The sequence below is a fragment of the Uloborus diversus genome, chromosome 3, assembly GCF_026930045.1.
Source record: "Uloborus diversus isolate 005 chromosome 3, Udiv.v.3.1, whole genome shotgun sequence".
In the NCBI taxonomy this organism is placed as follows: Eukaryota; Metazoa; Arthropoda; class Arachnida; order Araneae; family Uloboridae; genus Uloborus; species Uloborus diversus.
In genome coordinates this window covers 39,922,433-39,946,717 of record NC_072733.1, presented here as the reverse complement: position 1 = coordinate 39,946,717, position 24,285 = coordinate 39,922,433, and positions in this window count along the sequence as shown.

The window sequence follows — 24,285 nt, the reverse complement described above, 5'->3', positions numbered from 1 at the left end:
CATATTCGTTTTCTGCAGTTTTCAACAGTCTGTTTAGTTCAAAGCTAATTTAAATGCAGGCGCATAATATGTGACGGTGTCAAAATAGGAGTGCCCCTTCCCCTCCTACAACTAATTACTATATTATTAGGTAATGACATAAGTAGTTTTTTTTCTCTCAGAAATTGCAGAGAAGGCCAGCAGTAACATACCATAGAATCTATATCACCAACCTAGGATGAGTCTTGTACCCTTTTTAAGGCCTCATATCGCACACCCAGTACAACACAGCTACATCCGCAAAAACTACTTTTCGAGAAAAACCAATTTAAACGTAATGCGCATAGCTTACATTCTTGAAGCAACACACTGACGCATCTGAAAAAAAATAAGGGTTTTTTTCCCGTTTATGGATGATTCGCGTTTTAATAGAACTAACAAAAATGCACCAGGATATAATTATAACTTAAAATGGACAATTTTTGACTTGTGGCGGTGTTGTATTTGGTGTGCGATATATGATTAAAATGTTTAAAAAATCGAGTCACTTTGCAAGAAACGGTAATTTAGGGGTTAGTTGAAACTCAAAACATCACCGTTTGAAATAGGAGCCTTAGATGAGGTTTAGGGTGGCGCGAGAGTTGAACTAGATATGTTATTTAAAAAAAAAGTACGTAATCTTCGCTGCTGTTCAGATACTGATTGACTGATGTACAAGTGAGCCATAATGTAATGCTACGTCTTGTTTTTAATCCACCATCCATACATAGTGCTTAAATATCTAGAATGGTGTCACGGATTTCTGATATAGAAAAATACAGCGGAGCTGGTTAAAATGAACCAACTTTTATTTTTTAGGAAAACAGTTAACTTGCTTTATTACATTATGTTGAAAAATAAGTTAAATTATATACGTAATCTTTAAATGTAACAAAACCACGTTTCAATATAAATCAAGTCTTTACTTTCTTAAGGTTTTTATGTTAAATATAAATAGTTTTTATGATAAATACAAAACACTTTTATGTGTGTTAGTATAAGTATCAGCATTTAAAAAAAAACTAATCTTTTGCTGTAATGACGTTTAAAAACTTTCGAACCTTTATTCTTTAAAAACATTCATATTAACCTTTCACGCTTTCAAAATTAAAAACGTGTAATGTGGAATAAGCTGATAGGAACGACTTGCTCATTCAGTGCAGACGGTATAGTGAAAACAGATTTCGAATTTTATAAATTATCTCTACGTTTAGATACTACACTCTAAAAACAAAGTAGACATTTTTATGTTTTTAATTTCTTTTACATTGAGCTTAGAATGTAAATAAAGCAAATGCTCTTTTTCGCATCCTATTTTAAGTGAGTAGGAATGTTAGTTGGATGGAGGAAAATTACCTTTTCTAAACCTATACTTTATTAGTAAAGTGGAAACAGTCCCGGCAATCTTATTCGAAAAGTTTATATCAGAAAATTTATTCATAACAAAATGCCATACATTATTTTTACATGTCAACTACATAAGGTTAAGATTCGAAGAATGAAAGATTTCAATTCAACAGAGCTTTACGCAAGAGAATTTTTTGTCAACGAGAAAATATTAAAATGACTGTGCCAACGTTTTCACTGTAATAATTAAAAACAGTACAAACAACCAAGTTTCATTTCATATTTACGAGTTTTTCCTTCCAAAATAGTCTATGATCGATCTGAGGAGGTTAAGAGTATAAAACATTTGAAACATTAACTTTTTCTTGCACGTAAATAATATATTCATAATCTTCGCTCAAATTTTCCTCAAAACGTATTTTGCGTAAAATATCTCATATTTAAGTGAATTAATTTACTCTTTTAAATCATGAGTAAAAAACAAACAAATTGAAATATAAGTAAAAAAATCAATCTGCAGTCATAACAAGAAACCTTACCTTGAGAGGCATGAAAGAAGTAAAGTATCGACAACAACACTTCCATTATAGAGCACAGTTTCTATATTCACTTGTATAAAAAACTACCAGGAACATTTTCCACATTCAAAAATATTCATTCCTATATCTCAAGTAGCAGGATATTCTAAGATATTCTTCATGGTTATATTTTTAAATAGTGTCACTTCAAACAAAGAACGGGTTCTGAGCAATTCTTATGCATACAACGAGATATTTTCTAAGTTTGTATGTTTGTCAGATCAATCTTGTCTTTTTAAGTTATAAACATACTTCAAAAGAAGAGCACTAATAAATAGATGTCCGTCCGAACGGTGAAAAGCATAACTTACAACTTTTCCCCAAGCAGAAAAACTTTCTCAAAAAGCTTATGTCTCGTCCGAAATAGGAGCAAGACACGGAAACTTGTTTTCGCATAAGTTTGAATGTTTGCCGCAGCGAAATAAAAGAAAACTGAAAAGGCAAGTAACGAGTTCAGAGAGAGTGGCCCAGCCAAAGCAAGCACGCAACAAGCCAAAAGAGAGTTTCTCTACAGTGAGATGGCGGGAAGTTTTGGCAGAACTTACAAGTAAAGAGATATTGAAGAAAGGACAACATCCGACAGCGAGGAAAACCCGGTCAACTGAGGCCTAGCCCACTAAAACACAATGATTGCGTTGCCTTCTCAATCGATCACGAGGGATATTTTCTTCAGAGCATGCGCCCCGACTGAGTTGCGTCGCTGTTGGCCAATGGGGCCACCCACAAGCGTTGAAGCAGAAGTTTTTCAAAATACTAATAGTTAATAAACGGCAATTAACCCCTTCAGTCGGAATTCTGAAACAGTAACCGAAGTTTTTTCATTATTTAGTACACAAATTCCGGCGGCAAAGTTTATCTTAGGAAAAAAAAAACAGCTTGGCAAGTAGAAGATTAAAAATATTATGACATGCGAGATCGGACAAACAATTTAAAATACAGTATAACTTCAGTTTAACGATACCCGATTTAACACTTTCCTCTATTTAGTGTTACATTTCACTGGTTCGGATTAGACTGCATTAAATGTCTATGCTACTCAGTTTAACGATATCCTTGATTTAACGATAACTTTTTCCAGTCCCTTGGCAATCGTTAAATTCGGGTTATACTGTACATATTTCAGTTTAAATAATGATAAAACATTGTACAAACTTCTGTAAAATGTGTTCAGTAAACAATGGTAAAATATGAAAAAAGCATTTTAAATAATAAATGAAAGATGATATAGTATTAAAAGTAAATCTGAAAATCAAACTCAAATTTACGACGAGAACCCATGTTTGGAAAACATACAATCTTAATCTCCCAAACTCCATTTAGGGCCAAATAAGACTCAAATTCCAATCAAGCACTATTTTTTAAATTAAATTTTGTATTTTACATACGATGAGAATAACAAATACTGAAAGGAAAAGTTTGAAATGGAAAGTAATTGAAGAAAAACAGAAGGAACAGATAAAGCAAGACATTAATTTAAAAAAAAAGATCGAAAAAAAAAGAAGGGAAAGCAATATAATGAAAAAATACTAATATGGAAAGTAAGGAAATCAAACGAAAATGAAAATACAAACATGTAAGAAAAAAACATAAGAGCTTTAAGCATATTGATATATTTATGCACACCCAAACCTGCTTTTTGCGGTAGATAGGGACCGCATAAAAAATTGCAAAAAAAAAATTTCGACACTTTACGAGTAGCTTTAAAAAGTTGTTTTCGCAACACCGTAAACAAGATTTTTATGTGGTGGATAGGGACCGCATAAAAAAAGTAATACATAGAACACAACCCAAAAAACTTACAAAATAATCTTTAAATGAAATCAAAGTGAACCAAGAGATGATAATTTTTGCCGAGTAGTCGGACAAAATTTCCTGAATAGGGAAAATTTTGGGAGGTCACAGTGACTTGCCATTTGGGTGCCCATGTCATCACTTAAAGATATTACATCGCACTCGTTTTAATTTCGTCAATTAAATCCCAATCTGATTGAAATTTCAATATACCGCACACAGCAGCACAAAAAAAAAATCGCGCAAAAAATTAAATTAAAAAAACCCGCATAGAAACAGGTTTAGGTGTATATATTGTTTTCAAAAAAAAACTGCTACTTCAACCAAACGAAAATAAAACGCATCATTTTACTGCCTAAATGAACGAATAGGCTAATGTAAGATTAATATCACCAGTTAAATTTAACAGTTTAGAAACAGGTCAGAAAGCAATGGAGATATTTTACTTCGATGGGTTCAAACGATAATGACATAGTTATTTTTCTTACATGGTACTTGAAAACAAAATGTCTTTTTATGGTATGGTTCACAGTCCGTCGATATAATTTTCAAAAGTTTTAAGAAATTAGAAATAGACAAACAGAAAACAAATTGCGGTTGTCTCACTATTCTCCTTGTCTCACTGTACCCACTTTTCCCCTACTCAATACTTCATTAAGATATCGAATCTAGCATCTCTTAACTTGTATTGTGTCACCTTCAGCAGTGAAAAATAAACAAACAACCAAAGTATTGGCTGTTTTCTAGAAAACTACCCATAAAAAATCGCATAATTATCACTTTTGAAGACTTAATCTTTTGCACGGGAGAGGTTGTCATATATATTATTTTCGAACGGTGTTATTTTTTGGGGGGAGGGGGAGGGAGATACTATAACTGCCGTAATACGTCACCAAACTTCATAAATAAGGTATCATTTTAAAAATCCCCCCTACAATAAAAATGAATTTTCAGTTAACATTTAGACTGCTTAAAAAAGAAAAAAATTTTAAAAAATGGTTTTGTTTGGTTAAATTGTTTGGGTGACGGATAGCTCCTTGTTCGTGCGTTCAGAATTAAACCGAACGTTCGAGTCCTTCTTTGTATTGCAATTTCAAAGAGAGGACTGCGTATAATGCGTATATCACATAACGCTTAAAACTAATGCAGCGAGAATGATCTTCTTTTTTGCATTGAACACTATGTATATAACAAAGTTTAATGTTAGAGTGAGAAGTAACTTTTAAATAGTTCATCTTTAAACACTCTAAAGTCACGAATAGCGTGACGTAATAAGGACGAAACTGCAGTCTCTGAATATCTTAACCGAGCTGTATGTAAATTGCACGAAAAAGCTAATTTATTTTAGGTACAAACTGTGCCTTTAACTATTGTTAAAATATTTATTAAAACTAAAGATAGCATACATATTTTTCGCTAATTAAAGAATATTTTTCTGATATCATCGTCTTTGACAATTTGTTATGTGTAATCGCTTTCTGCTGGACAATAATGCTATGGATATACAACCAATTTCTATTTTACTTCCTCGAACAACAGTTCCTATTCAGCTGAGTTCACCATCAATTAAACTTTTTTTTTAAACCTGTGGCTGATAGTTCAGCGAGATCGGTCTCCAGTTGACTAACAAAAATGAACTTTCTAATAACTTCTCAAAACTTCAATCCAACATTAAACACACAGAACTGTGAAAGATTAGGCATTTGAAAAACATTAATTTACTTCTGGAGTTAATGAGTCCGGTAATGTCTACTTCGCAAATATGTTTGATTTTTACATTGGTGCTTTTACAAGACGCATAAAAATTGTAGTTTGCTCGAATTTATTTACATTAATAATAATATATAGAAATAAAGTGACATTAATTTGGGCAAAAAACAAGAACTTTCAATCATCATTTCTTAATTTATTTTTACTCGTTTTGTAGTTTTAAAGAAACATCAATGTTTTCACATGCCAAAACTACAACTATTTTTAATTTATTTATTTTCAAATACGTAAAATAAAACTAAAATGCATGATTGATATTCTTTTGCAGATAGAACTCATTTTAAAATAATTTAAAGGATTTTTTTCCCTTTTGTAACACAATATGTCCTTATGTTTGGATAACTTATTACTAAAAAAAAAAGAATAATGAAACATGTACGTTGAAAAGACAGACAGTGCGTAAAAGACGGCATAAAATAATTTTATGATGCATTGAAATTACGAAGGAGACGCCACTTATAACAGCAACTCTGATAAGAAATAACAGCATCATCGACAAAATATGCATCAAAGTAATTTAAATGGAAATTTCTGAAATCAAACTTTACAGCTGGAAATATTAATCATTAAAATATTTTTGAATTAAAATGCACCCCGTTATAAAACATTATTCAACTGCTGTGCTTTTTGAACATCTGATATTCATATCTTTCAAATAATATCTTTGGTTCGAAAATTTCACTTACGTGTTCCTTTGGCAAATGAGAAAAGTGCTTTTAACTATGCTTTGCTTTTATTTTATGATTTTATACGATATGAACTTCTATACGCTGACTGAATGTACTTTCTTTAGTTTTACATTTAGTTTATTATTATTTTTATTAAAACATCCATTTACGTTATTTTTTATGCTATTTTTATTTAAATGTTAGACCATGTCTGTCTATTTTAAGAGTTCGCAATCAATCTAAGTCAATGCGGGGAAACTGGGGCTGAAAACGTTACGAAGTGGATTAATTGCTTCTAGTTCTCAAGATTTTAAAGCATTTTTTGACGAAATAGGAATTTGTATCTGTTACGAGAAACATTAGTTGCTTTTGAATGTAGAACCTGACATCGCATTCCACTTTCTCTGATTTAACGGTGTGAGATCTCACAAGCCACTGTTGAAGAATGCCATGAAATTTCAACCAGACACAAATGCCAAAAGATACTGAGGGGACAGGGTGATGTCGAATGTAAAAAAACAAAAAGGTATTGGGAAAAAGAACTCAACCAGACTAAGCATGTATTAGGGGTGGTGGAGCGAAAATTTGAACGATCTGTGAGACTGTCCGTCTCATGTTACGGGTTAATCAATTCGTTTTTTTTTTCTTTTTTTTCATTTCACTTAACTTTTGTGCATGTACTTAATTGTTTTAATCATGGAAGATAATAGATATCAGCAATCTGTAGAAAAACATACACTGTTATAACCAGGGGTTCCAGACGAGTGAAAATATTCCCTCTAAGGTGAAAGCATAGTGCCTGAAGGTGCAATGCAAGCTAGAAAATAGAGCAGAAGAGCCGAAACAGCATGCAATCACAAAAAAGACTCATTGCGCATGCGCTTTTGCCTTATACATCCATTCAACCACCTCAATATGGCGGACAAATGATGATTGCTTTTGTGTGTCTTTCACATTGAATGAAGTACACTATTGGATTTGAACACAATTTTTCTTGGATTAATTATCCGAAATTACAAGTAAGTACAGCTTTTGATCACTTTGTAGCTTTTAGGGCTTTCAAACATAGTTAAGTGGTTAAACGTGCATTTATTGCTTTTCAGTTACCGTTACTGTCTTTTAGTTTCCGTCAACCGTTACTATCGTAAAATTTCCATCATTCAAAACGCTACTAAAAATATCTGTCATTATTTTCTTGAGTACTCGATAAGCAGCTTTTATTAATCACCAAAAAAAAAAAAAAAAAACTATAAGATATCAATAATCAACAAGTGAGAATCTTGATAAAAATGATTCTTGTGCTACGTAGATTATAACAGAAAGCTAGTTAAAAAAAATTTTCTCTGAGTCTAGCTTTTTTTTTTTTTTTTTTGCTTTTTCATTCAAGTGTTAGAATCATTTCCTGTTAGCGGTTAATGTCTGGATAGCGTTATAAATTTCTTTTGGTTTTTTAACTATCGAAAAACTTCATGTGCATTTTATTTTGTTACTCTTGATTAATGTTTATGAAACGGTTTTGTTTTTCCGTAACTGTAATATCCCTGAATATTTTTGGCTCTTCATGTAAATAATCCATAAGTACAGCTATGCTTCATTTTCGGAATGCGTCAAGGTTTTAGTAAATGTATAATTTCTCACATTTTTTAAACAATTACTTGTCTTTTAATTATAACGATTTGTGGCAGATCTTTGATACCAAGTAAAGGGGTAGATATTTGTTGTTTTATTAATTCTTAACATTACTTTTTGTAAAAAAAAAAAAAAAAAAAAAAAACTCGTCAGAACTCTGAATTTTTCACATGTTTTTAACAGCCCCAGAGTTATTATTAATATTATTTATTTTATGAATTTTTAAGAAAACGATAAAGGTTTCACTGGTTCGCAAAGTTTTTCATTTGCTTTTACAGCGCCCGTGAGTCAAAAGAATTTGAGAAACACTGAGTTAGAGCAATGAACACTTCTTAACTATGTTGAAAACTCTGAAACATGATCAAATGCTGTAATTACATGTTTTAATCATTTCCAGTATCGAGTTCAATGTGAAAAATGTCCAAAACGAAGAATATCATAAATCAAAACAAAACTTAGAAAAAAAAAACACAAATGTATTCAAAAACGCACACAATACGGGGGAGGGGGAGGAGGATCTATAGTAAGGGTGGCATTTCTCTCTCCAAAGGTTCCTTTTTTTCACTCCGGCTGTCTATTTTTTAAAAGGTGCCTGTTTTTCACCCTATTTAGAGGTGCGATTTCGGCTCCGTATTGGGTGTCGCTGGTGAACAAGCGTTTCTCCCCTGAAAGGTGCCGAATGCATCCTGTAGTTTTAACAGTGTATTCACCAACTGATTGTAGATGTGTGTGATCACGATTCCTGATTTTTTTTATTTATTTTTTTCTTGTGTAAGAAAAATATTTTTTTTTATTTTTTAAACGAATAACTAAAGTTAATTTACCTTAAAAACTCATTTTTTAATTCTAAATTATTTTCACCAATTGTTCTTTTTTATGTTAGTTAACAATTTAAAGAGCGGTGGATGCACTATGCAACCACAGATTTATAGATTTTTTATCTCTCTTTTTTCTGAATTCTTTCAAATTGCTTTAGTCCTTTTCTTTTAAGTTCAATTAACAACATTAAATAACAGAGCGACAAAAATCAATTTTGTTTCCGTTGACTCAATTTCTTATTCAAACCGTCAAGTTTTCAATTTCTTGTTAAACTCAAAACTAGGATTTTTTTTTTTTTTTTCAAATTTTCAAATTTTTAGTTAGCGCTAAACGAGTGAACATCTTTCTTTCATTTTCCTGAGGTACTCAACCAACGGTACAAAAAGATTTAAATTCATTTTTTTCATTCATAAACACATTTTTTTCTCCTAACCGAGGTGGGGATGTAAACAAATGGGGGGCACCAGCCTCTGCTGAAGAAACTCCTAAAAAAAATTATTTTGACCGTAAAATCTATGTCTAGATGATCAAATACACCTATTTTTAGTGTTATTTCGTTAGATTTCTAAACAAATAACGACACGATTCGCAAAGGGTTAAATCACTATCAATTAACTAAAATACACGTCGTCTTTGATAAAATTTCCCTTTAAGAAAATATATTTCCATATACTTCACTTGCAACGAAATTTAATATAAATTTAGTCACGTAAATCAGGAATTGTAAATGTACTACATCGCATCAAATAAAATTAATAACTTAAAATATTACTCTTAATGTAACGATTTCGTTGCAGTTTCGATAAAGAAAAAAATATCAATATTTTAGGTGAAGAAGCATGTTTATCTTTTAGAAAATGGTCACACATTTGTTAAAACATTTTATGAGACTGGGATAAAAACGAGAAAAATCTAAAAATAATGCACATAAATCAATACATTCTGTGAAAAAAGAAACAACTTTTTCTATTTGTTTCTTTCAAGCGAAACTTCTTTCGGGAGCATCGAATAAATTAGAATCTCACATAAATTATCTGATGCTGCTCGAAAGAATATTTAAGCTTTCCACACGAACTTTTTTATTTAATTATTTCTTCTTTTTAAAACAATGCACATATTTCAAATAAGTTTTCTAGTATCAAAAGATACAGAAAAATTGCTCAACTTCCACTTTCGTCTTTTTCAATCAATGTCATTCTAAATGAAAAAAAAAAATATATATATATTTTTTTTTTCTTTTACGGATTATTTTCATTTACATTTTTAGTGCTGCGTTGAAAAATATGCTTGACAAATGCTTGCCCGATACATTATTTAGTTGATTTATCTAAGCAATGTGAAGAACAAATCATCATGTAACGTGTAATCATGAATGGTTTTTCCAGAACCGGTTTATTAGCTTTTGTTTTGATTCATTAAATATATCTCAAACTCCCTCGAAAATGTTTCAAGAGATTTAATATTGCTAACTTGTGTAAATTAAAATGTACTAATCTATATATGTTGTAATTTTTGTACCTTAGAGCCAGACTAGCGTAAGCCACGCTTGACGAATACAAATGCTTGGACCCTTTTAGCACTGGTAAATTATTACAAACTAAACTAGATTGCTATTGTTCACGTAGCTCGATGCGGAAAAGGAGTAAAGGAGGATAAACGGAAAATAGGATTTAGGATTTTTGTTAGTCTGGCTGGGAGGTTTAGATTTGATTGTTTTAGTATTTAAAATGCAATGCATTGGACGAGGGGGCAGATATGATATTTAGTTGTTCTGAAAAACTTACATCGGGCTTAAATGAGATGTGCATACTTGATTTTGAAATCGCACGTAAAAAAATGCCTTTTTAGATTTAAAACACACAGACACAGACACAGACACACACAGACACACACACACACACACACACATATATATATATATATATATATATATATATATATATATATATATATATATATATATATATATATATATATATATATATATATATATATATATATATATATATATATATATATATATATATATATATATATATATATATATATATATATATATATATATATATATATATATATATATATATATATATATATATATATATATATATATATATATATATATATATATATATATATATATATATATATATATATATATATATATATATATATATATATATATATATATATATATATATATATATATATATATATATATATCGCTCACGGGTGGCAAAATTGATACATTTAAAAAGGAGAAGAAACAAAAACTATTTTCCAATTTTAAAAATTCCAATTTCAACTGAATTATTTCGAGAATATAAATTATAAATACGATATACACTAGAATATACAGAAAATATGTCATGTTAACTCGTTGGTTTTGCCGCGTAGAATAATAGTGTATATTGTGAAGATGTAAGTTTTGGGTCAAACAAAAACCAGGTTTGTATCAGTGTCCTCGTGTCAAAAATCTACCCAACACTGAATCAAAACGCACTCGAAAAGATCAAGTTGGAAAAATTTCTCGCTGCCGCACCTCAAAAGATTAGATTAAAATTGCTAGAGGAGAATATTTTGCATTTCGATGCCGCTGTCGACATTGCACAGCATTTACAGGACATTTTCAAGCAAGATGACGCATTTTCGACGGTTCAAAATAATTCCGAACAGGTAATGCAGTTGTCTAAAGAAATCGAACTGTTGAAACAAGAGCTGGAAGTGCAGACCACTAATAATGTGCAAGCGCATATTATCCACGTTAACATCAAATCCTTCTTTTCCGCTCCTGAGCACCAACATTTGGAACAAAGAGGCGCACCTTATAAAAATGAGTCTAATTTCAGCAATCGACGCTCTTTCAAGAGACAGAACAGAAGTCATCCGTTTGCTAACATGCCGTGTGCTCATTGTGGCAAACTTAACCATTTTATGGCAACGGCCAGCAACAGTCCCAAAACTCTTGGTATAAAAGAGACAAGGGCCGTGGTGGCCTAATCGGTAAGGCATTGGACTTGGGGACGGAGGGTCTCGGGTTCGATCCTCGCTGGTCGAAGATCCACCGTCGTCATTAATGCTGACTGGGCGACGTTAAATATGCTCGTGGTAACAATGTCCTCTAAGTGAAACGACACCTCTGGGGGTGCCAGACCAGAAAGTTACTCTGCTCCTGGCCTGGTTCTAAATTCTCGAACTGTCCATAGATGGCACCACTATCTCTTGTGTTGTCTTCTGAAGGCAAGGCGCATGGTACGCGGTCAGGGAGGTAAAAGGGAGGAGATAAATCTTTCCTACTTAGAAGTGGCAACGATTGTTCACTTTTTTAGAGGGCGCTGTCGGCGAACAGCTCCCGTCAATCGCAGCAGATCAATGTAAATGATGCTAAGTTTCTCATTTTTTAGAGGCAGCTATTAAAGCAAAAAAAGAAAAATACTACTGGAAATTGGTTGTAATAAGAGGCTAATATAGTGGACGATGTACGGCTTTCGTCCACAGGAAGTTTGCACAGTATTTTGATGGAAAAAATAATTTTATTTTTCATCACCAACTTGCCGAATTCGTCTGCTATTAATATTGCGCTGTGCGATGTTTTATTTATTAGGAGTTGGAATTTTTCTATTCCTGTAAATAATTGACAAAATGAGAATGTAGTACAATTATTTACGTAAATACATTTTTTAAAATTAGTTGTAAATTTCGTGACATGTTTCGAGAACTAATTCAAGCGAAATAATTTTTTTGCTTTCACGACATTTAACAGATAAAAATAAATGTTAATGTTCTATTTACTTAACTTCAAGCTGATATTGATTATAAAAATTTTATTCATGTATTTACTCACTGCTTAGACATAATTATTATCATTGCTTTTTATTATTATTGCATTTATTTCGACAACCAAATGGAAAAAAAATCGAGAAACCTTATTCATTAAAAAAATATACCTTGGAACGCTTTTTTGAGATATTTGTGGGATTTTCTGTTGAAATTAATCAAGTTTTCAAAAATTAAAATTTACTCTTATTGTACATGTAATTTTTAAATAAAAAAGGTTTTCCGATTTTTTTTTCGATTTGGTTGTAGAAAAAAATTAAATAATAATAAAAAGCAATGATAATAATTATGTCTAAGCAGTGAGTAAATCTATACATATAATAAAATAAGATGTTTGTGTGTGTGTGTGTGTGGCGCGCTTCCCGGGAAAACGGTAAGGCCTAGAAAGATGAAATTTGGTATACAGGTACAGTTTTGGCCAAAGATGTGCACCTCGGGCTTCGATTTTTGATATTTTAATTAGAAAAAAAGTTATTTAATGTTTTATGTGTTTTTTTGCACTTTTTACCTCACAGACCCCGAACCAATCGCAACACACAAATATTTTTTGTACTATGGTGTAGAAAATTTAATTTTAAATATGATAAATGAAAAAAATTTGAAGATTGAGCAATTTTTGTATTTTTTATGAATTTTTGAAAAAACCTTTAATTTGCATTTTTTTCTGGGTTTTATTTTTTTCTAATATCATCCTGCGAGAAGAATCCAAAGCCTCATTTCTGAAATTTAAGTTGCTAATAGTAAAAACACTTCGCCCTCTTCAGAAAAAAAAAATTCTTAAAAATACGCAATAGTTTTTTTTTTTTTTTTTGCAATTTTTTTTAAATGATGAACGCATCATGTCTTTACACGCGTCGGTCGAAAAAAGCGTTCTTCAATCTTTTATGCTTGTGACGTCACTACTTGGATTTCGATTCGATATTTACGATGGAATCTTAATCGCAAGCAAAGTTAATCTTTTTTTTTTACTATTAAGCTTACTTCTACATTTTATGACGTGATAACCACGTGTTTTTCCGGCAGCGCTTGCTTTTTTTCTTTCCTTTTTTTTCTTGCTTTGTTTTATTTAGGGATTGCATTTATTTCTTTTTCCTTGCCCCCCCCCCCCAAGCTGGATCTTTTGCTGTTTCTGTATTATGTTACATTTCATAGTTGTGCGCATTTAATTCAATTAAAACAGCGAGATTTTTTCATCTTTGTCAAACGCTACTTTTTGCACACGACGGGAAATTTGAGCATTTTTTTTTTTTTTTTGCTTTACTTAAAGTAAAAAAAAAGCGGTTTTTTGAGTGATGTTTGTTTTTATTAGGAGATGGGCGGGGAGGTTAAAATAAATAGAGATGGATAAGAAAATTTAGAGATAGCTCGTAAAGGTAGATAGCCGCCGAAGGCGGCAATCTTGGCGTAAAAATGTGAATGGCACAAAAAAAAAAGATAGAGATGGATTGATTAATACTGCTGCCAAATTTATTTAAACAGCCGCCGAAGGCGGCAAACTTGAAGTAAAAAGGTAAATGACAAGTTAGCCAAACATCCGCCGTAGGTGGCTGCTTGTTCAGAAAGGCGAATGGCATAAGAAGGCGAACCAGCTGGTCGCCGCAGGCGGCTAGTACGTGAATAAAATTTTTATAATCAATATCAGCTTGAAGTTAAGTAAATAGAACAATAACATTTATTTTTATCTGTTAAAGGGCATGAGAGCAAAAAATTATTTCGCTTTAATTAGTTCTCGAAACATGTCACGAAATTTAGAACTAATTAAAAAAATATATTTACGTAAATAATTGTACTACATTCTCATTTTGTCAATTAGTTACAGGAATAGAAAAATTCCAACTCGTAATAAATAAAACATCGCACAGCGCAATATTAATAGCAGACGAATTCGGCAAGTTGGTAATGAAAAATAAAATTAATTTTTCCATCAAAATACTGTGCAAACTTCCTGTGGACGAAAGCCGTACATAGTCCACTATATTAGTCCCTTACTACAACCAATTTCCAGTAGTTTGTTTCTGTTTTTGCTTTAATAGCTGCCTCTAAAAAAATGAGAAACTTAGCATCATTTACATTGATCTGCTGCGATTGACGGGAGCGGTTCGCCGACAGCGCACTCTGGAAAAAGTGAACAATCGTTGCCACTTTTACACTAGCAAACCCGTAAGACATTTCTCTCCTTCTTCCTACTCCGTGCACGCAGTCCTTCATAGTTTGAGGGCCAAGACGCCCCTTTGATAGTTGATTATTGAGACAATAATTCCCAGTCTCGGCCCAAACGAAGTGCGGAACGAATTAATCCGAATGCAGAATCTTTTCTTTCATCTCAATTCGATGAAAAAAAAAAACTAGTGGAAGGGGGTCTTAGCAGAGTGTCGACTTCCTTTTCCCCCGCTTATTCCTGCTCTGCTCTCTCCACCGACCTATCAAGAATGAATCACACTTCCAGTGTCCGAGCTTCCCTCTCTCCAAGTGCTAGTGAAGCTGACCGAAGGAAGCCGTAGACGGAAGAAGGAAGTGCAACACGCGTTTACACAAACGGAATCCGAAACTAATTCTAACCAGTTTGTGTGGAATGTAAACGCTTCGTTACACCAATCACAATCCTGTCCCTTAATTAATGTTTTAATTCAAAAAACCGATTGTTTAGTTTTACTTGATACTGGTAGCAGCATTACCTTAATTAGTTTTGAACTGTTTGATGTATTAAGAAATTACATCAGTTTCCGCAATTTATCCCGTTCTGGCAACATAACAACTTTAAACTCTCGGCTCCACTTTCGGTCATGTGTTGAGTTCTGTTTTACAATCGGTTCACACTTCTTCAAGAACTTCTTTTTCGTGATTGACTTCCGAATACCGTCTAAATTCTTTGGAATTTTAGGCTATGACTTTATTTTTAAGAGCAACGTTTTAATCCGACCAATGGAACAGTTAATTTCATACAAAGGCTACGAAATTCCCCTTCTCTGTTCCGATTCAAGAATTTATGATCTCGATGTGACACGTTAAGTTTTAAATTGTGGTAAATCTCCCAATTATTGTGACCGTTCGTCCGAAAAGTTGATTAATGCATCGAATGATCTTGATAACAAAGTTCCAGTTTTCATTCGTAAAAAGGTGACTTTGGCACCTAATACTTCGTAGTATGTATTAGTCGGAAAATGTGAATAAATGCATCTAATTGCAAGATACGAATATGTGGCATTACCACACATTTTTTTAATTTTAAAAGTGTTTGTTCTGAAATATGAGATTTTTAAAATTTTCTACTATTAATTAATAATAATATGCGTCACATCGTACCATATATGTAAACTCGATTATTGCGGCAATAAAATACACGAAATTCAAAACCAAAAATAAATTTTAAAGTTTTTTTTTTTTTTTTTTCATTTTTTTTCCATATTTTGCCCTGTTGCTCTTGCCCTCTGAAAACGATATGCCATCTGACCTGAACTCTTAGTCAGAAGGTACTGATTTTCATAAATATAAACTTAGAAAACGTTGTTTGACGTATTTAAAAATTTTAAACTCAATCTATACTATTGCTAGCGTTTTCTCTTAATCTCAATAACCAGGTACACATAATTTTCAAGATTTAGAGCAAGAATTTTTTTTTTCTGACACCTCTTCTATTTAATTGGAACTTTTTCTTCCACCCTCATCCTGGGAAATGTGTGCATCCTGTTTTTACCAAAAAATTGAATGACTTATTGTTTTTCAAGCGTTTTGTGTTTCACGCTAAATTTTCTGTTAGAAAAAAAAATGTGTTTCTCTTGTTTTCTTTTAATACTGGATGTATTAGGATTTACGCTTTGGTATTTTAGAGTGAATTCCTAATATTTTATTTATTAATACCAGTGATGTTCAACTTACGGCCCGCGGACCACATAGGGCCCTCGAAGCTCATACATGTGTCCCGTTGCATCGAAAAATATTATTTGTAATTTTTATCCTGACTTCATTTGCTCAATCTTTGCTGTCATGTCGTCTGACATTCGCAGGTAAACTCGAAAAAAAAAAAAAAAAAGACTGGTCATATATTCCAACTGAAATATTATTGTCTACATCTCGAGAGATTCGGAAGTTCCTAATTCGGTATCACTGACGATGTAACATTATGTTCGTATATCAAAAACAAAAAAAAGCCGTAATATTGTTTTCCATTTCACATCATAACAAGAGCAACTCCGGAGCAACCAGAAGTCGCAACTATTTTGTTTTATGATAAAACAAAATCTGAAGTTGACAAGATTGATCAAATGCTTCGATAATTTCGAAGCATTTGATCGACTGGTGATAAAGAATAGGTCATGCGGTGTCCTCTGAAATATTAAAAAAAAAAAAACATTAATCCATATTATAAGTACACTATTTAATTTAATTTAAAACCTGAATTATATCTGTAAATGTAATTTGAACAAATGTCAATAATACGCAATAATACGCAATAATCTGCAATGTGACTCGTATGCAATATGCAATGTTTTCAAGTGTCTATTAATTTTAATTTTTTTACAGCGTGAAAACAATTTCGGGTATAGGAAGTGAATCCAATACTTTGGTTTTACACCAAGAAAACAAGTGAAAAACTTGTAAAACGAAAGTTTATATATAAATAAAAAAAAAAGACGTTTGTGAGGATTTTTTGGATTGGGGGGGGGGGGGGACTCTCTTGAGCGTCCCAACTTGCAACAAATGTTCATGCTTTTGAACTATTTACTTCTCTAACCCTTCAGAAGAATATAATTGGGGAATACAATGCTGTTTCCCCTATTAAATACAAATAATTACTATGTAACTGCCGAAAACTAAATAAAATTAGGAGGCGCGACATCAAAAGGGAGGGGGGGAGTGATGGAGGAAAACTGTGGTCATATTTTGATTCAAGGGCTCAATTTACATGATAATCATCAAAAATGGTGGCATTTTGTAGGGGTATGTTTTGATGTGCAGTGTAACCGGTACTCGGAGACCCGGTTATTGAATATAGGGGAAGGTTGCCGTCAATGAACCATATAAGAGTTTTCGATTTTTTTAGAAAGGAAATCCAACTCAAAATTCACGTTAATTATCAAAACAACATCTCAGTATATTTCTCTTTTAATAATAATATTATCTTTTTTGATAAATATACACAGTAAAGAATGAAAATTAAAAATGATTTTTCTAGCCGTGGTCCATTCATGGCTACCGGTTGCTATGGATGAACCATCTATTTTCCAATGATGGACCACGTTCTCAAATTAAAAAATCAATGCTTTACTTACTAATATTTTTAAAAGGTGATCAATAAACACTACAAATAACAATAAGTAACAGAAAAATTAATTTATTTCCTAAAATATTTTATTTTCGAATAAGAGGAAAAAAAACACTCGCACAATACACAGCTGTTGTCGTCACACCTCGTTCACCACTTTCCCAACCTGTGCAACACTGTTCTTAGCTAATATCTTTTTAACCTCTTTTGAACTGTTGAGAAATTTGTTTAATCTATTTTCAAAAGTTTCGTTCGACGCAAGATTGTACTTAGTAAAAATTTGTAAAATATGGCCAGTGAACGAGTGAGAGCATGTAACGTAATACAGTAGCTTGAAAGAAACTTTTAACAGTCGCATGGAAGATAAAAAACCGGTTTGTTGTTACCTTAGTCACTTATTAGAAATTTAGGAGATAAGCCCTCCGAAAAAGGAATATGATTAGTAGATCATATTTTGAAACTAGAGAAGACGTTTTTGGAATTTCTTCCGAAGTATTTGAGGCATGTTAGTATTATATTCCCTTTTAGTTTGCGACTTAAGCTTCTTGTTTCAGTAATTAAATTTTTAATAAGTTGTCTGACATTTTACAGAGCAAGCAATTTTAACAAGACTTAGTTAGAAAGAGTAAAAATTGTGATAAAAGTCGCAAAAAGGTACCCGGTCATTGACGCTAGGGTTAAAACCTGTGAACGTCTATATGTGTGTGTGTGTGTGCCTGTAACCCTCTCTCCCCTAGGTTGACAATGTTTACCAGGTCAATACTGGTAACGTTGTATACAGAACATACAAGCGGGGGTAGGGGGCATTCCGTCTTGCCTCACTATTAGAAACCTTAAAAGGCGGAAGATAAGGGGCTGGACATCCAGTTCTGAGGATATCCTGAGGATCCTTAAAAAATCATTAGTGTCGTCAATTCACATCCACCGCATGTGGGAAAGGGGGAAGGGTTTGCAAGCGAAACGAGCACAGGTAGAGCTCCCTGCTCGTTTCGCGCTACGTATATACGAGCAGCGGTAGAACCCCCTGCTCGTATATATGTAGTTTACGTAGTTCTATTTAAAGTTCAGGAGCGCAGACTCATCATATAAAGCGTCTTCTTATTTTCATTTTTTTTCGTCAAAAGCTATTCTCCGCCTATTTTTCGAACAACGAGGAAAAACCTATACTAACCATTTATAGGGTGAACCAAAAGTCAATAGACTTTTTAAATTCTTATTATTCAACTATTTACAATAAACTGATGTGGTTTGCACAAAATGCTTGCGGATTTTTGATCAGAATGATAAAAAAAAAAAAAATGTTGTTTTACTTGCATTTTTCTCCAAAAGGTGGCACAGAATTTTACCTAGTGAAATAATATTGTAACGCAGTTCATTTTGAATTAAAAAAACATATATAATTGTTTCAATACTTCAGCTGTTTAATGTTTCAGATCATTGAGAGTTAAAGTCGTGTGAAGGTGGAAAACGTCCTACATGCAGTGTTGAAAAGCATTTCAGGGGGTATATCTGACACATGAGGGCACATTGCTTCTTTTAACCGGTCCAAAGAAGAAATCAATCTCACACGTGAATTATGTAGGACAAAGAACGTTCCAAAAAAGTCGAAAGGCATAAAGTGCGAAGACCGCATGGTGTTCATTTATACAGAAAGCATCCATTAAAGACTTAACTACTTCTAAATGTCGACGTCAGAAGTGTCTTAATAGAAGTATCTATGTTAGGAGGCACTCCATCCGGCAGCAAAATCATTATATGAAAAATTATCATATAAGCTTTGTGCTACAATATGATTAAAGTGAAAAAACAACGTAAATAAAGCACAAATATTGGAGAAGATACAGCATATAGCTATTTCAAGGCTACAATGGAGCCTCTTCATCAGTGCAGAAAGCTCACCAACACAACCAAAAGTTGCGAGAGAACTCCCTCGTTCATAATAGGACATGAAAATGCGCATGAAGTTGATTTTTCAAACCAAATAAAGGGAGTACAGAGTTGTTGGCTTGAACATTTCGATGAAGCAAAATATGATTAACTGAATAACGTAGACCGTGCAGCTAACAATGAAGTAAGACATAGAAGTGGAAACTAAAATAGAAGCTGAAATTTTAAAAGTAAAAAAAATAATAATAATATTGCCACTGGCTTCTTGTACCTCATGATGTTCTCTCTTTTGGTAAGGTGTCTTTATTTTATCTAGTCTTTAAGTTTATTCAGTAAGTTACGTACTGAACTAAACGTCAACTTAAAGACTACGTACGTGTAGTCTAGAAGTTGACGACGAAAATTACAAAGAAAACTTTCTTGAGTAAAAACTGTTGATAATTTAAACTAATGTTATTTGATTTTCTTTACAGTTTACGTACAACATGAAATTTATTGCCAAGATAGACAAAATTAGTAAGAAAGGAAATACATAACTTTAAAAATGGGGAAAAATTATTACTTAACTACTATGGGGAAGACTTATCTTCAAATAAGTCTTTAGCTTGTTAGTTTTGAAAAAAAAATCATTTTTGTAAATTTGGGTGGGTTTTTTTATCATTTTTATTTATAGCTGAACAATTACTATTATATATATGGTTACTGTTCTTTGAGCGACAATTCTTTTCCAGTAATAACATTTTGGAACACCAGAGGCTCACTAAGAGGTCTGGTGATTAAGCGAAACATATTAACGTTCCTTTTGGTCAAAATGGGTTTGTGTTTTCATTTTTTAAATCCGTTGGTTTGAAATTTACAATTAATTTTATCTTGTTGCTTTTTACTTTCATTTACAAAAAAGGAAGTATTGTATTCGCGAAAAAATTTTCACTCAAAAAAATCGACCTTAATTTCCATTTTACTCACCCCCGTATGAATATTGAGTTTTTTATTTTTTTTCCGACTCGACCACACGTGGATAAGTGCCCAAGAACGTACAGACACGCGAAATATCCATAATGATGATTCCCGAGTTATTACAACGAATTTTCTCGTGACGTCTGTATGTACGTATGTATGCATGTGCGTATGTGCGTATGTGCATAAGGCGGATGTGCGTATGTGCATATGTGCGGATGTGCGTATGTATGTCGCTAGCTCAAAAACGATAAGTACTAGAAAGTAGAAATTTGGTTTGGTCGCCAAGTTTTAATCTCCAACTTGGCGAAAAATTTAGCTTTATTTTTTAAAATTTGTTTTAATTTGATCATTGTTGGTGATATTTAGAGAGTAAACTATTGAATCACATTAAAATTGCCAGTAATGGGGAAATGACATTAAATTGGAGTAAAAGAAAGTCATGTGCTGCACACATCAGCTCGTTTTTTTCTTTTTTTTTCTTTTTCTTTTCAGATTTTTTTACAATTATGTAAATGTCTGAAAATATGTTCCAACTAATAAAGCCTTATTGCAAATGTTCAAGGGTTTAAAAATATTATCTCGTTAGTACAAAGCAGGGATGTGTCGTTCATGAACGAATGGGTCAAAAAAAATCGAATCCTTAAAATGAACGGATCCGTTCTTTCACCTAAATAATGAACTATTGTTCTTTTGAATGGTGAGCAGTTTGGAACATTATATTGATGCATTTGTGATAAAATCGTTTTTTTTTTTAAATTACATTCATCTTCCAATTTTTAACTCTTAATCAATCTAAAATTTCTTTTTTCTCAGTGTAGTACAATATATTCATTTTGAACCTTTTAACTTTCTGCTTATTCATGATTAACCTTTAATCGTTGCAGTTCATTTACAATTTTGCAATATATCGATTAGTAATTTTTCGTGTAATTTGTTTGCAAAAGGTTTGGACTTTCCATTTCCTGTCCAACGCACCTGCTAAAACCCTTCTCACGCTTTCTGTCGCCAAAATTTCTTAAAATAACTTTGATCATTTTTCTGGCGATCCTTTTATCTTCTATAACATCTCTTCTATTAACTACCATCTATATATCGATTTGGCTTTATTTTATACTTGCTTGGCGACTTCCAAGGCGCCTATTTCACATTCAATGTCTAGATATTTTTAATAAGGTTTAGTACTGTTTGATTTTTAATCCCCATTAAAAAAAGTGTTTTGTTTTTTTCCTGTTCTCATTGGTACTGTGGAATAATTTTGAAGCTACCTAATATTAAAGTGAGTCTCTTTATATAAAGTTATTCAGTATTTCTTAAAATTAAATTATTCAGCAATCCTGTTGAGCTACCAATATATTTGTTGTTACTTTTATCGTTATGCATCGTATATTGGATATTGGAATACTATAAGTATGTATACAGTGCTGTAAATAGAGAAAAAAAAATATTTGACGGAACATACACTCAGGAACACTGAAAAGAGCGCCCCTAGGGAGGAAAAGGGGAAATCGCGAAATTTTGCTTATAAGAAGAGTGACATCTGATATGAAAATGATCCAAGTTTGGTGTCAATGCGCATGACCATTTACCCTAAAGTATCGGTGCAATCGGGAAAAGGTGCTATATAAACCAGTGCATAATTAGGGATTTATAAATGTTATGATTACATCCCGATTGTTGGAGAACCTAATGAGTGAAGGATGCCAGGTCAATTAGTAAGAAAGCTTTTCTTACAGTTAAGCGAGTTTGAGAGAGGTTTGTTCATCGGCATAAAAATTGCAGGCTGGTCGACGAGCCGTGTTGCTGCTCAGGTGGATAGTTAGGTGTGTTCCGTTAAAAAACTGTTGTAGGCAGTGGACACGAGATGGTACCCACGTGCAATAAACCGGGTCTGGAGCGACCAGGAAGTCGACGAGGAGAGATAATCGAAGGATCGTGCTGCAAGCATCCCGCAGTGGATCCCGCAGTGACTCGTTCCACCACACAAGCAGACATAGGGCTAGCAGTTGTTCCTCGAACCATTTCTAAACGTCTTGCGGCTCTGAATTTGTAGTCCAAGCGCCCTTTTCGCGTACTCCCTTTTCCACCAAAGCATAAGCAAATCCGTCTACAATGGTGTGGAGCCAGAGCGATGTAGGATGTCACTGACTGGCAAAAGGTGGTGTTCAGTGATGAATCCCGGTTCGTTTTGGGGTCAGATGATAACCGTGAACGGATGTGGAGGTGCCCTGGAGAAAGGTACCATTCAACCCATTTTATCGCACTACACACTGCCCAAACAGCAAGCATAATGGTCTGGGGGCTATAGCCTATGATATCCGTTCCACTTTAGCTGTGGTACGTAGAACCTGAACGTGGCAGCGTTATTTTAATGGCGTTCTGCAACCACATGTAGGACCGTTTCTAAATGGTCTCCCAGGTTCAATTTTCCAGCTAGATAATGCTCGCCCGCATACAGCTAGAGTTGCTCAAGACTTCTTACGAGACTTAACTTCTTTGAGACTCTTGCATGGCCAGCTGCTCCCCCGAATTGTCCCGTATACAGCATGTAGTGGATCAGCTGAAACGCTAGACGCCGCCATGCATCTCTGTGCAAAATTTAGAAGTGGCTGTTTAAAATTTGGTGGTCCATTTGCCTCAGGACAATATCAGACGTTTAATTAGCTCACTGCCGGTTCGTGTTACGGCATGTATTGCAGCAAAAGGGGGTCTAACGCGCTATTGAAGTAGCACTCTGTATTTACCTCATTTCTTAGCCTGTATTTGTTTAATTTCCTGGATTTTCGGATCAAGTTCCTCTCTCACCTGCATTTATGCATATTAAATTTCACTTCAATCCAGTGCTTCCTTCTTGGGGCGCTATTTTCAATGTTCCTGAGTGTAACTCTTTCTTTTTGGGTAGATGTCATGGTTGATGGATGATTGTTTTGGGGTCAAAAAAGGTCAGTTTCGACAACTTACGCCTGTTTTTATTTAAAAAGCATGTCGAGTTTATGTATATTTAGCGTACATAGTTTTGATAAACATTTATTTATTCTTATGTTTTATATTATAGCCTGTTTCTTTTTTTAATGGAATTTTCTCTTTTATTTATTTCGTGATTAGCATTTTTTAAAAATGTGCCCTAAAGTACACATTCAAAATTATTTTTTGTTTTACTTTCACCTGCGACCATACTGCACTTGGAGATACATTTCTATTTAGAATTAGTGCACTATTTCACGTAAGTTCAATCTTGCAGATTTTCAAACGTCACAAACAGTACTACGTTCATTTTTTACATAGTGAAATTTAGTAACTTAATTTTGTACATGCTGAAATGGAACCGGTAATTTTTGGAATGGAAAACATATATTATTATTCGGCAACTGAGAAATATCTTACAAAATGATATGTAATTGCTTTATACATCAAAACGAATCAAGTATTTTTATTTATTTTTCACTAGTGGTACCCACATGGCTTTGCCCGTAGAAAAAAATTAAAGGACATTTGGTTCGCCTGAATATTTACAAATAATGAATGATGCATTTCTCGCCAATTAGCTCGTCCATGGTCGCATATGGTAGTTTGCTCGTCCTTGTTATGGTGATTACCTAGTCCACGTTATGGAATTATTCGACCACGTTATGATACTTTGCTCGGTAAAATGTTCTTAAAATTGGAATAGAAAAAGGACAAAGTCGAATTTTCGAAAAATCGCTTCGAGGTGCTCCCCCCT